This window comes from Phodopus roborovskii, unplaced genomic scaffold (genome assembly GCF_943737965.1).
Source record: "Phodopus roborovskii unplaced genomic scaffold, PHOROB, whole genome shotgun sequence".
Taxonomy (NCBI): Eukaryota; Metazoa; Chordata; class Mammalia; order Rodentia; family Cricetidae; genus Phodopus; species Phodopus roborovskii.
In genome coordinates, this window is record NW_026126433.1 from 46,383,211 (window position 1) to 46,397,053 (window position 13,843).

Sequence of the window (13,843 nt, forward strand, 5' to 3'; positions counted from 1 at the left end):
TTTCTTGTAAATAAGCAAAGATAGGAGAGAAGACAGCAATCTGATCCCCTAATTAGTAGCTGTTGTACTTTCCCATACCCTCCTGAATGACTTGAATAAAAAGACTGTCACTCATGTGGCGGGCCAGCCCATGTCTGTACAACCACGAGTGACTGGGACTTTCCACGGACCCATTTTGAAAACTACCCAAGAATTGAAGCAAATTGTCCCAGCTGCAGGGCAGCTCTGAAAGATTTGTGCCAGCCATCTTGCAATTATCACAAGCCTCGGAAACTCTAATGATTCTGTAACTATTTCCATCTATGCTGAACGAGGAGCACTTCCTGAGAAAAGCTGTGATTGGTCTAAATGTAAACATCCATGATATGATTGGTGTTCGAGAGACGAGGGTGTGATTGGACTGAACAGCTCTTGTCTTATAGTTATACTCAGTGATTGACCTGGAAGACAGTCCCTTGGGCTGCCTCTCTAGGTGTGGCAATATGAAGACCCATAAGGCTTGCTAGAGAGGTCTTATCTTGGCTTTATTTTTTATTTATTTATTTATTTATTTATTTATTTATTTATTTTTGTGGTGTGGGCCCATCTGGTAACACAAAGAAAGAAGCAACAGGGACACCAACATAGCGGTGCCTGCAGAGTCAAAAGAGCAGCAATTGGCAGTGACTGACACTAGAGCAGTTGGCAGGCCAACTGTGAATGTGGCCGGATAGTTGGCTGCTTAGCAGATAAAGAGAAAGTAGCTGAACAGCTTGAGAACAGTCTTGGAATGGGAAAGGGTAGAGAAAGTGGATGTTAACAAAGGGTGAATGGCTGAGGCTGAAGACAGCTAGAGGCTGTATGGAGCCAGATAGGAATTGTAGGGAGTGTAAGTGTTGAGGGCCACAAGTCTCAGCCATAGAGCTATAACAGCTATAATATGGCCAGTGTTAAGGGCTGGGCAATTATGCTTTCCCAGGCTCACCCAAGAGATAACATTGACTTCTGGCAAAGGCTGTGGAACCCCAATACCTAGGCTACCCAGCCACAGACTGGCGAATCTTAACTTTCTAGACAGACACAGGAGTTATATGACACTTGTAGCCTTGAGGCTCTAGTATCTGACGCCTACACAAGGGTGCTACTAATAGGCACAACCCACTGTCATTCCCACCTATCCACTGCCACAATCACTCACTGCTGCCAAACACCAAGGGACACAAACAGAGCCAAAGACTAGCACCCAAACAGTTTCTCCCTACCACTCTGGACAAAGCAAACAAGCCCTCAGTCCTTTGACACAGCTGGTCCACCTCACCCCATACCTCCTCTTCTCTCCTCAGCCTTCATGATCCCTGCCTGTCATTTGTTTCTTTGAGTCAGGGTCTCAATATATATAGCCCAACTTGCCTTAATCTCTTGGTCCTCCTGCTTCTGCCTCTTAAGAACCTCTGTGTCCAGCTGAAGCAAGCAAGTTGGTTTGTCCAGTTCTAGCAGGAGATCATCCCTGAGCTGCATCTCCATCCCTGGCCCCTGCTTTGCTAATGAGGAGACATATTCTTAGCACTTAATAGAGAATAGCACCCACACAACAACTCTGAAAAGGGGCTGCTGCTTCTTTGCATACACCATTTTGTCTCATGCCATACGGTCAACCATGGCAGTTGCTGTCTTTGGCACAAACCAGTGCTGAGGCATTCATCAGCCAGCAGTACTGATGCCTCCAGCAGCTTTGTCTGCTGTAAGCTGGTGTGCCTGTGCCAAAGGCCTTGGAAGCAGAGAACTGCAAATGTGTCTACGATGTCTTCTCCGGGTGCAGAGGAACATGTTTGGTGGTGGTGGTATTACAAGGTAATAAACGTGGAGACTATAATTTCCAATCGGTTTTACTGTCATGGGGGAATTTTCTTTTCTTTCTTTGTTTCTTTCGTGTGTGTGTGTGTGTGTGTGTGTGTGTCCTTCTCCCAGGAATGCAAACTCTCAAGAGGCAAAAACTTTGTTTATTGTAACCCAGGAACCTACACAGTGCCTTAAAGACATGTTTGAGAATTGAAAGAGGAAGGGGGGAGGAAAGAAAGAGGGCAGGGAGGGAAGGAATGAAGAAAGGGAAAGAAGGGAGGGAGAGAGGGAAAGAAGGAAGGGAGTCATATAGAATATTGAGTTATTTTTTTTTAACAGAAACAAAAAAATAATACTGAATTTAAATTCTTTTCTATGCTGGTGGTGTATTCCTTTAATTCCAGAAGCAGGTAGATCTCTGTGAGTTCAATACCAGCCTTGTCTACAAAGTGAGTTCCAAGACAGCCAGAACTACAACAGAGAAACCCTGTCCTGAAAAAGCCAAAAAATAAAATAAATCATTTTTATAGTAATCATAGCTATGCAAAACCCTTGGATGAGGAGCCAGGCAATGTGGTGCACTCCCTTGGTCCCAGGACTCAGGAGACAGAGGCAGGCAGATCTCTTAGGTCTACATGGTGTATTCCAGGACAGTCAGGACTACATAGTGAGATCCTGTATCAAAAGGCAAACAGGGGATGAGTTAATTAATTTCCTGGAATCTCTTCCTTATATCAATGGCAGAAGTAGTAAAGGGCAGACACAGGAGGAAGGCTCCTAACTCTTCTAGGCAGCTAAACCATAGAAACTCACTTAACTCCTTACACTATTTTTACTAATGTTATCAAGTGGCATTCTAGACCTAAGACTTGAGTGTTGATGATCCATTGCTGCATCCTAAGTGAGGGTGCTCACCAAATTGCATGAGTTCTGTTCCCTGGTCCCTAACCAGTGATACCAACAGTCTTGGCTTGCTGAAATCAGTGTATGTGTTAACTCTTTTCTCTTCCCTCACATATTCCCTACTTTGGTTCTCTTACTATAGTCCCAGTGTTCCTTATGACACGTGTGAACTCGCACCACCTCCATAGGGAACCCTAGTTCAGGACTCTCAATACATGAGAATGAACTTCAAGCCAGCATACCCTGCTTCTTCCCTCCTTAGTTCTCACCAAGACTCAACAATTCTTAGAATTTTCCCCTAGGGCCTTTAGTTAAATTGTCAAAACATAACTTTCAAAACGTGAAAACCATCTTCCTCTGAACATTGTGGAGATTTACTGACTTTATAAGAGAGAGAACCACAAAATGGTAACACTATTTCAAGAAGAATTTGAAGGGCAAAGATTTGAATGGACCATCAGGAACAGCTGAAAAGATATGCTAATTTACAGACCACACTGGTTAATGTTCTAGGAGGCAATAAAATCTTTTTGCAAAAAGAAAACCATTAGCATCTTTGCCAGACAAAAAATTACCATGTAACCTCATAGAGTCTGGACTGTAATCGATAGCAAATAGTAAGTCAAACAAAGACTATTTCCCTAGAGAATTAAATGTCTTTGGGGTTGGTAGGCAATATTCCAGAATGTTCTGGAATGACACTGGGAACATGTGTGGTTTAGATTTAAAAAATAAATTCTTCTGTGCCCCAGATAGGCTCAGACTTACTAAGTAGCCGAGGATGAGCTTGAACCTCTGACCCTCCTCACTCTCTACCTCCTGAATCCTGGGTCTTCAGGTATGCCATGTCTGCTTTATGCAAAGCATAGAGCCACGTGCTTTTCCTGTGTTAGGAAAGCACTCTACCGACTGATCTACATCCCAGGGCCTAAACACTGAACTGTTCTTCTATGATGGAGCTGATTCCCTACAGCCCAGTAGATGCTGCTGTAGTATTTGGAAGTCCTATTGTGCCCTAGAGGCCAGGCATTCCCTTCTAGTTCTCAATTGTCTGAAAAAGGTACCTGTTCAGATAGTTCTGGACTTTGTACCTGGCCCATTCAGCTGTAACCAGGGATGCTTATCAAGCATGCAGGGCCACCCCCTCTCTGCAGTTTCTGAGCTAGTTTATGAGCCATGATTATATCAAAACGCCCAAGGTGACTAACTTATCAAGTGGAAAGGTTAAATTTTGCTTATAGCTCTGGAGATTTGGGCTGGAGTTGAGCCTGCACATCACAGTGGGTGTGTTTAGTGTAATAAAGCTACTCAACTTAGGAGAAACAGGAAGGGTCTGGAGTCCTTTTATTTCCCTCAATGGCATGGTCTCAGTGACCTGAAGACCTCCCTCTAGGTCCTATCCTGGAAGCTTCCACCACCTCCCAAACAGTGAAAACCCAGAACTAAATCGCTGATATGTGGGCCTTGGAGGACACTTGGTTTCCAGACTATAATGTCACTTTACAAGAAGGGGAATAGCCTGGGACAGAGAAGAATCTACAAGAGGAATGGAGAGCACACTAGTTAAGATCTCTCTCTTCCCAGGTTGTCCTGGTTGAGGGTGGCATGAGCTGAGAGACAGAAAACCCCAGGCAGCCTCCCTTAAAAGCCATAGGAGCAGGCTGAATCAATTCTGTCCTCATGAAGGATTGAACCCATGTGTGTAAGAACCAACTCTTCAGTGACCTCTGATGGGAGATGTCATTCTGTAAATATGTTTCTCTTATTGGTTAATGAATAAAGCCCTGTTGGCCAATATGAAAGCCAGATAGGCAGGACTAGGAGACAAGGAGGATTCTGGGAAATGTAGGAGGAGAGCCAAAATGTAGGACCAAGAGAGCAGAGGTCCAGACTGTCTCTCCGGTAAGATAAGACCACGTGGAAACACTTAGATGAACAGAAATGTGTATTCTAGACAATAAGAAACACTAGTAACAGGCAAACAGCTTTATAATTAATACGGCATCTCTGTGTGTTATTTGGGGCTGATGCGGCAGTGGGACCAGGATGGCGGGAAAACTGCTCATAACAGACCTCCACAACCTAGTGCAGACCTCATGCCAAAACTGCCATTTAGAAGGCTGCAGGAAATGTCATTTTCAGGGGCAGAGACCAGTGAACAATTGTACTCTCTAATTCCACTTTGCTGTCTCCCTGCTGGGCTCCAATGGCAGATGCCTTATCTGTAGCCTTTTTATCTTAGACTAACTAATGGATCTATTCAGAGTAAAGATGTATAAATCCTTTTGTGATTCCAAAAGGAGAGGAGAAGTGCAAAGTGTAATTATAGAATTAGCAGTCACCAGTGTCCCCAACCAACACTTCAGGTACAGTGACAGTTTCTAACGGCTTCATTTAGGGAAAGCAGAATCTCTAGTGCAGACAGAGGGCCTCAGCACTGTGCCTAGATCCCACCTAGGATTTAGACTACACATCATCACCTCACCTGAGCCTTGGTAGGAAGCAATATTTTCGTCTTTTTTTTTTTTTAAACTCTGTTTTTATGGATTTTGTATTCGTGGAGGTCAGAGGACAACATGGAGAATCTGATTCTGTCCTTTCCACTTTGCTGGTCCCTGTGCTCAAATTCAGGTGGTCAGAGCCTGCAGCAGGAACCTCGACTCTCTCAACCATCTCATCTGCCTGAACTTCATCCTCTGAATAGGAAGAAATGAGAACACTGTGAGGCGAGGCTGGGGTAGTGACTCTGGGTCTTGAGACCGACATCAACCACCAAGTGTCAGGGGAAAACTGCAACATCTTGGGAGCTCTGCTGCAAGGTACTCAGAGACACCAAACAAAAAAACCACCAAGCAAACCACACGCGCACACACACACACACACACACACACACACACACACACACACACACACACACACACACCCCAGAGGGAAAGAGGAGAGTTCCACTCCTTTTGGAAGCCCTTCAGCGTTCAGGTGGTCTGAGCGATGTTTAATCTGGGAGAATGCTTTTTCAAAGACTCTGACCAGTTATGACTTGGATGCATAAGTAGGTGGCTACTTCCCCACAACACCTCCCCCCTCAGCTAGGAGATTATGGGAAGTAAAATAGGGAAACACTGAAGATGAGACAAACTCTTAGATTTTGCCATGGGCTTGCTATGTGAGGCAAGTCCCTATTCTGGGTTGAAGCTCATTTTTCCTTCTTTGTAAAATAATAACAATTAAATTAAAACAACGTCTCTGCGGGGGTGTTACTGGGAGGATGCATTGAGATGAAATGGCTGTGTCTGAAAAGCAGAGCAAGAGCCTGGGTGGAAGGCCACCAGTGTGTAAGGGCAGCGGAGATCAACCACGCATTCCTGAGGAGAATGTCACAGGAAGGGCTACTTCCGGGCTACCCTTCTCTTAGTTCCATTGGTCACGGTTTGAGGGTAGGATATTAGGTAGACACAGAAAGCAACATGCTTGTATTTGCCATAGCGATAGTCTTGAGATTTGTAATGTGTCATTGTGCGCATGTGTGGAAACCAAGAACTCCTGGGGGACAGAGATGGTGACTCATTCATCTTCCCTTCCCAGAGTCTGTCTTGATACCCCGGAGAGTACATGTCTAAGGCAGGAAGCTTACCAGATAGGACAAACAGGGCTCCTCCACCTTGTTCCTTGGGCCTGGGCCCTGAGGTAGCTCTCTGAGATTAGGCCTAGCAGAGGAACTGACCCTGGCCACAGAATCAGGTTTCTCTGTAGGCCTGTGGGCATTCTCTATCTGCCAGACTTCCACATGGGGCTGTCAGGCTCCTTTGAGCAGAACTCTGAGTGGAAAGGCTCAGGGGCGGGCCCTTTCCCCTCATCAATTCCTACAATCAACTCTTATCCTCAAAGGCCATCTGTTGCTGAGGAAAAAATTGGCAGTCATGACATTCTGGTACCTCCTAAAGGATGAATCTACACTCCTGCGCGTGCGCGCGCACACACACGGACACACACACACACACACACACACACACACACGCCATGCCCACCCCCTTCACTTTGTACTTCTCCCTTTTTCCCTCCTCAGTCTGCCCTTCCCCAGGACCTGGCTTTGGTTTCACTAAGATAATAGTAGTAATATTTTAAATTTTTTCTTTATGTGTGAGAGAGAAAGGGAGAGAGAATGTTCATTGTACATGCACATATGTGCATATATGCACACGAGTGTGAGTGTGTGTGTGTGTGTGTGTGTGTGTGTGTGTGTGTGTAGAGGGTTTGGGTGTAAGTTAGTTGTGAAACATACATTCAGCATGCTTGAGGCCCTGAGCTCAATCCCAACACCAAAATCATCAGAAAACACTAGACAATGCTGTCAGCTTGAGGAAAGCCACAAGTATTCAGCATCACCTGCTCGCTGGTGAGGGCAGCGTGATTTCAATCATGGTGTCAAATGTTTCACTTGGAGTCAGAGTGACTTAAATGTGAAACTGATTCTCTGTAAAGTTTCCTGTGGTCAAAACACTAACAGGTACCAAGATGACAAAGGAGACTCTTGAGTTTATAATGTATTGACTATTCAGAATTAACTTTACAAAACCATCCCAGGGTTTCTAAGCAAGAGAAATGTACTTAAGAATCTTACTGCCTTCCTTTCAGCCCCATCAGACCAGACTCTGCCCAGTCTCTCTCCAAGATGTGAGCTCTCAGCCTCTGCTCCAGCTCCATGCCTGCCTGCTGACTTACAAGAGAATCATTCAATGCTCACCTATATATGAACACTCTCAAAAAAGGTGCTAATTTCAAAATAATAAAAAGGAAAAATAATTAAGAGTTTTATAATATAAAAATATCTTAGGTTCTATCTAACATATAGCTAAAAGAAAAGTCCTGCCAATGAACAAATTTGGTAAATAGTATTAGAGCCCTCCCTTCAATATTCCCAGGTGCCACTTGGTTTATTAGAGACTGTGTAGAAATTAATGTTCTGTGGAAAACACTCTGGGGTAAATCATTCTCTACAATTATGGAACATAGAGTATTACATACAATAATCCAATTTACAAAACCACACCAAGACAGTCCCAGAAATAGTCCGAAATGCCCACTTTAATACAAGGAAAGAGTGGGAAGATGTGTTGGACCATTAAATCCCAGGAGCTACCTTACACAGTAAATATAATTCTCTTCATTAAAGACATAAGGAAAGAGGCTCAAGGGTGCAATTGTTTGAATGAAAATGGCATCCGTAAATTTATATGTTTGAATACTTAGTCCCTGGTTGGAGGAATAAGTTTGGAATTGGGATTAAGAGATGTGGCCTAGCTAGAAGAGTTATGTGATTGGGGGTGGACTTTGAGATTTCAAAAGTCCACACTATGCCCAATCTTTCTCTGCCTTGTGATTGTGACCAAGATGTGAGCCCTCAGCTACCGCTCCAGCACCATGGCTGCTTGCTAGCTGTCATGCTTCCTTCCCCAGTGATTGTGAACTCTAACCCTGTGGAACCGTAAGCCCCAAATAAACAATTCCTCTATAAGGTGCTTTGGCCATGATGCCTTATTGCAGCAAAAGTAACAAAGACAGGGAGTTAGGGGACTTTTCCAAGGTCACCTTTCTAAGAAGAGACAGAACCAAAATTTTGAGTCTAAGCCAAAAGCTTGGCCCTTGAAGCTGCTGCTGTTCCTGCGACTGTGGGAGACCTGCCTGCACTAGGAAGCACCCTTCTTCCAGACCCATCAGGTCCTCCTCAGGACCGCTTACAGCACACAAGTCAGACTTGTGTGCCCTGTACTTAGGTGGAGCTGAGCCTGGATGATGCCCAGTCCTCTCACACATTTTCCTTCTTAGCCAGGCCACAGAGTCAGGATCCAAACTCTTCTTCCCAGTGAGAAGCCAGTAGTTCGGGGTGGGTCGCAAATCAGCAAACTCAAGGAAGTATACAGAGTGCCTCCAATCGGGCACTGGGGCCTGGAGACCCTGAGAGGCATATGGCTTATTTTCTACCTAGAGCTACTGAGTTTATTTTTATTTATTTATTTATTTATTTATTTATTTATTTATTTTTCTGTAACTTGACTAAAAACTTTTCATACCAGTCCTTCTGACTCCAGGGAAAACTGTGTCCCTATCCCCCAAAAGTATTTTTTTACAACTCATATCTTTTGAGACAGGGTTTCTCTGTGTTGTTTTGGACCCTGTCCTGGAACTAGCTCTGTAGACCAGGCTGGCCTTGAACTCACAAAGGTCTGCCTGCCTCTGCTTCCTGAGTGCTGGAATTAAAGGCATGCATCACCAATGCCCTGCTTACAGCTCATATCTTAAACAGTCCTCAGAGGCCTGTGTGTCAAAGGCTTGTAACCTTGGGCAGGGCTAGGAGAGGTGGTCAAACTTTTGAAAGTAGGGTCTTGTAGGGAAAGTAGGTTTTTGCTAGTAAGGTTTTTCCTGCCGGCCTGGACCCACCACGGCGCCAGCCCCAAGTAACACACTGAGACTCTGTATTTGATATGATTCTGTTGGCCAGGTACTAGTTTCTTATCAGCTAGCTCTGTCTTAATTACTAACCCATTTCTATTAATCTAAGTATTTCCATGTGGTCTCATCTTACCAGAGAGTGGGGTAGGACCTCTGTTCTCTCCGGTCTCCCCATGCTGACTCCTCCTCACTGCTTCCTCGAATCCTCCTTGTCTCTTAGTCCCGCCTATCTTGCTTTCCTATTGGCCAACAGTGGTTTATTCATTAACCAGTATGAGAAACATATTTACACAATGACATCTCCCATCAGGAGGTCTTCAGGTCATTGGGGATTTACAGGACTCTAGCCTTAAGGTGAGCATGTTTGCTCTGTCATGAGCTACCTGTCACTGTCATTCAGCACATTGTACCTAGAACTCCAAGAACTGCAAACCATTTTTCTTTTTATAAGGTGATTACCACAAGTGGTAATTGCTACAGTGGTGGGAAGCTAAGGAACACATTAGTACAACACATACAAAGGAACGCCTAGCATATGTTCCACACCTCTGTAGATACAGCAAGTATATGCAACCAGAAAAGTCCCTGCCCTCTCATAACTTCCTTTTAGGTTAGAGGACAATGAATGGAAAACCACAGAGCAGTACTTATTACTTAGTAGTCATAAACACTATGAAGGAACACACTGCGTGAGAAAGAGGTGGATGACTATAGGAAGTTCCTGGTTATTCTTTGGGAAAAGTCTACTTGTTCAGGCACGGAACCCAAATAAGGTAAAAGCAAGCACAACCCATCTGAAGGTCAACTACAAAGCCCTCTGAGCTCTGCACCTGAAGCCAGTCAAGACCTGGCTTGGCACCCCCCCCCCAGGGTTTCCACCACCCAAGAAGGGGCTGGGGCTAGAAACAGAAGGAAGCACTGTGCAAAGAGCTACGCAGGCCTCTTTATTCATGGCATGGGGTGAGGCAGGAGGACAGGAAGCATCTCCCAGTGGGAATCAGTGCTCAGGCAGCATACCATTTGACCTTCTGCTTACTATGTAGCCTTGGTCTGCACTTTTCTGAGTTTTTTGACTACAATAAAAAGGCCTGGCTGCTGAGCATGGCAATTCAAGCCTGTTGTCCCAGCACTGGGAAGGTAAAGGAAAGAGGATCAGAAGTCCAAGGTCAGCCTTGGGTATGTAGCCATGTCAAGGCCAGGCTTGGCTACAGGAGGTTCTGTCTTACAAAGTGGTACATAGTAAGTAAATCTAGTCTGCAGGGTTATGTTCAGGGATAAATGAGCTAATAAATACAAAACATCTAGAAACTGTACCTGAGACACAAAAGGCACAGACATGGTCTTTATTAATATCCTATGTGTCTCATGGATGTGTGTGTGTGTGTGTGTGTGTGTGTGTGTGTGTATGTGTCCATGTTAGTCAGCATCCATCACTGTGACAAAATACCTAAGACAATCAACTTAATTATAGATTTAGTTCATCCTTGGCCTTTTGGATTCTTCATAACAGAAACACAACTGATTCTATGATGGCAGCCCAGATGTGAAAAACACAGAAAGTGGGGGGCAGCTCTAGCCCCCTGAAGGACATGCCTCCAGGTACCTAGAATGTCTCCCTAGACCTTGTCCTCTGAAAGGCACTGTTCCCAAAGAGCACCACCGCAGGGATGAAGCCTTCAACACGCTGACCTTTGGTTGACATTTAAGACCCAGGCTGTGGGAATATGTGCACATGTACATGTGTTACAGAGAAAGAAAAATGTAGACAATAACGCCTCTCTGACACCAAAATAATTTTTTTTTTCATCACATTTTGTCTGACACTTCCTATGCCTAGCTTTCCCAGAAGTAATCAATACTTATTATGAGGTTTTGTGCCCTTTGTCCCATTTGATCATATAAGAGCCAACACTGAGGCAATTGATGGACGTCTCAGGAAATTAACAATATGCTGGTAATCGATGTGATTATCAGAACAGCCACATCAGAACAAACCTTAAGTCACCTGAAATACAGAAGCAGGATTCCCCACAGGTGAAAAGAAACTCTCTTTATTTGCTTCTGTTAATTAAAAAAAAAAAAAATCAGAACTAGAGATACTTAAACTCCACAGTTAAAATGGCATGGCTTGATACTGGCTTAGTGAATTCTCTTATGAAATCAACTCTGAAATGCTCCCCATCGTAAATTGTGAAATACAATCTTCCTTGTTCTCTTTTGAACTTCCAGGATTAATTTTAAAGATCAGTGATACATTCTGTTCTATAGATTCTGCAATAATCTTTGCCCAGAAAAACGAAAAAGGAACACTGGCTCTCTGACTACAGGTATATTGCCTACAACGGAAATGAAAATACATTTTTTTCATTTGCTTGACATGTCCATCCTCCCTGTTACTATCTGCTCACTCCCACTCTTTTTAGATTTAGATGTGGTCTTCTAGGTGGATCTGCTCGTTAACATTCTCCATCCAAACACATTAAGAAACAACATTTTAAAAACAAAAACTAAATTTGGCAGCTGGAGAGAAGGCTCAACCAGTAAACACATGTGCTGTGCAAGCATGAAGACCTCAGTTCGAATCCCAGCACCCATGAGAAAAATCTAAGCATACCCATATGTACCAGTAACCCTAAGGCATTAGGAAAAGAGGTTCACTGGGGTTCCTGGCAACTAGCCTAGCTTCACTTTCAGTGAAAGACCCTGTCTCAAAGGGGCAAAGCACAGAGTGATAGAGTAGGACATTCAACATCCCTCTCTGCCTACACACACACACCGCGTAACACATGACACACATATGGCATACAGCTTTGTTATATGGAAAGACATCTTCATCCGTGGTGAGTGTAGCTTCTCCATCAACTTGACACAAGTCATCTGGGAAGGGAAAACCTCAACAGAAGGATTGTTTTGACCAGATTTGCCTGTAGCCACGGCTAGGAGGCATTTCTTAATTGCTATTGATACAGAAGGGTCCACCACTGTGAGTGGTGCCATCCCCTAGGCAGGCAGGTCTGGGCTGTGTAACAAGGTATCTGGGTAAGCCAGAAAGCAGAATTTTTCTGTGGTTTCTGCTTCAAGCTCCTGCCTTGGCTTTCCTCAAGGATAGACTGTATAACCTATAAAATGAAGTAAGCTCGTGCCTCCCTGGGTTGATTTTGGTCATGGTGTTTATCACAGCAACAGAAAGCAATGAAGGATAGTAAGCTCCACTCACATGTGTGTCTGATGGCTAGAAGCCCCAGTTCTCTCCACCAAGCTTTCATCCTCCAGCAGGTTACACAGGCAGCCTTCTCAGGCTGTATCTGAAGACAGCAGAAGCAGACGCACCAAAGATCCTTATGGTTCCGTCTTGAAAGTTCCCTAACATTGCTTCCCCCATGTCTGTGTGTGTATGTGTGCATACCTGTTAATCTCATGCCTCACCTAGATTCCAGGTTGAATAAGTTTCTTTTCCCAAAGGAAAAGAGGCAAAGTTGTATATGTCTGCCCCTGAGGTCATAGGCCTGTATTTAGTGATCTGTAATGTGGATATAAAGAACACGTTTTCCTAAAGGGGTGGAGATAAAGGAACTCTGGCCACTCATTGGATATGATACAAATCTAGAAAGCTTAGGACTATGGCTAACCTGAGGCAAAGAGGGGCTAAGAGGACCTGGATGTTCTTTTTTTTTTTTTTTTTTTTTTTTTTTTAACGATAGGCTGATGGTTGTTTATTCGGGAAGAGATCATTTACACCAGAAACAGATGACCGTTGTTTCTTGTTCTTAAAAAAAAAAAAAAAAAAAAAAAAAAAAAAACAATATTTAGTTCATTATCATTTAGCAAGATTTAAAGAAAGTATTTCATCATCTATCCTAATCCTATCTTTGTGAGTCTGAAGTCCTATATGTAACTTATCTTTAATCCTAACTAAAGAAAACTATAACCATAACTATCTGTCTTCAACTCCTTCAAAGACCACAGAAGGATAATATATAAACTCTAGAATGACAGAGACAACTTGCTGCCTGGTCAGTCACCTGAAGTTCTTCTGTAATCTTCCATCTTCAGCCCATAGGCCATAGTGTGTCTAGCAGACTCCTCAGCAAAGCAGAAAACTTTAAACTGTCCATCTGTATGAGCAGTTTGTCAGTTACATTTCTCTGTGTCCTGCAGACTGTCTGGCAGAGTCTTCCATGAAGCAGGAACCCTGTAGCAATGTCCATCTTGTATCAGCAGTCACTTTACTGTGAGCCCTGCATGTCTAGTTTATACAGCATAAAGTCGAAGAGTCCAGACAAGAGCAGTATCTTACCCAAATGGCTAGTCTTGCCACATTGACAGCAAATTCCATAACGTGTTTCTTCAAGGTCCATCTTCCTTTCTGATGCTGGTGGTGCTTCCAGGAGCAGTTGTGCCTCACTGTTAAGAAAAACCCTAAAGCATTTTAAATGCCCTATTATGTAGGTCTTTGAAAGGTTTGAAGAATGCCTAGCCATCTCAAATACATCTCTGTGTATCTTGAAAACGTAACTAACTTAACTCTAAGTTTTGACAATCATAGGTAACTATCTATAATCTGTATTAAATTATACATTACATTTTAAATGAGCTATATAAACACAATACCTAAACAAGAGAAATATACACATCACAAAATTGCCCTTAAATTGTATCAATAAATGAAAATCCA